This window comes from Arachis duranensis, chromosome 1 (assembly GCF_000817695.3).
Source record: "Arachis duranensis cultivar V14167 chromosome 1, aradu.V14167.gnm2.J7QH, whole genome shotgun sequence".
In the NCBI taxonomy this organism is placed as follows: domain Eukaryota; kingdom Viridiplantae; phylum Streptophyta; class Magnoliopsida; order Fabales; family Fabaceae; genus Arachis; species Arachis duranensis.
Window position 1 is genome coordinate 31,557,173 of NC_029772.3, and position 614 is coordinate 31,557,786.

Below are 614 nucleotides of genomic sequence, written 5' to 3' on the forward strand. Positions count from 1 at the left end.
AGCAGAAGAAAAAAAATCACACCCTGGAGGACGCACAGGCTGGCGTTCAACGCCAGTAAGATGCATCTGGCTGGCGTTCAACGCCAGAACAGAGCATCAACCTGGCGCTGAACGCCAGAAACAAGCAACATTCTGGCACTGAACGCCAGGAAGGTGCCTAGAGAAGAAAAGCTGGCGTTCAACGCCAGTAACAAGCATGAAACTGGCGTTCAACGCTAGAAACATGCTTTCTATGGGCGTTGAACGCCCAGAATGTGCACCACACGGCGTTTAAACGCCAGAATGGTGTGCAAAGGCATTTTACATGCCTATTTGCTGCAGGGATGGAATTCCTTAACACCTCAAAATCTGTGGACCCTACAGGATCACCTCAGGATCTGTGGACCCCACAGGATCCCCACCTGCTATATTCTCACCTTACCTCCTAATCCTATTTTTGTGATGAGTAATCCCCCCATGTCACACCTCCCAAAAAAAAACCCTTCACCAATCACTTCAATCCCTCTTCCCAATCACCCCCTTCACCACTCACATCCATCCATTCTTCCCCATAAACCCCACCTACCTTCAAAAATTCAAAACCATTTTCCCACCCATTCCCACCCTAAATGGCC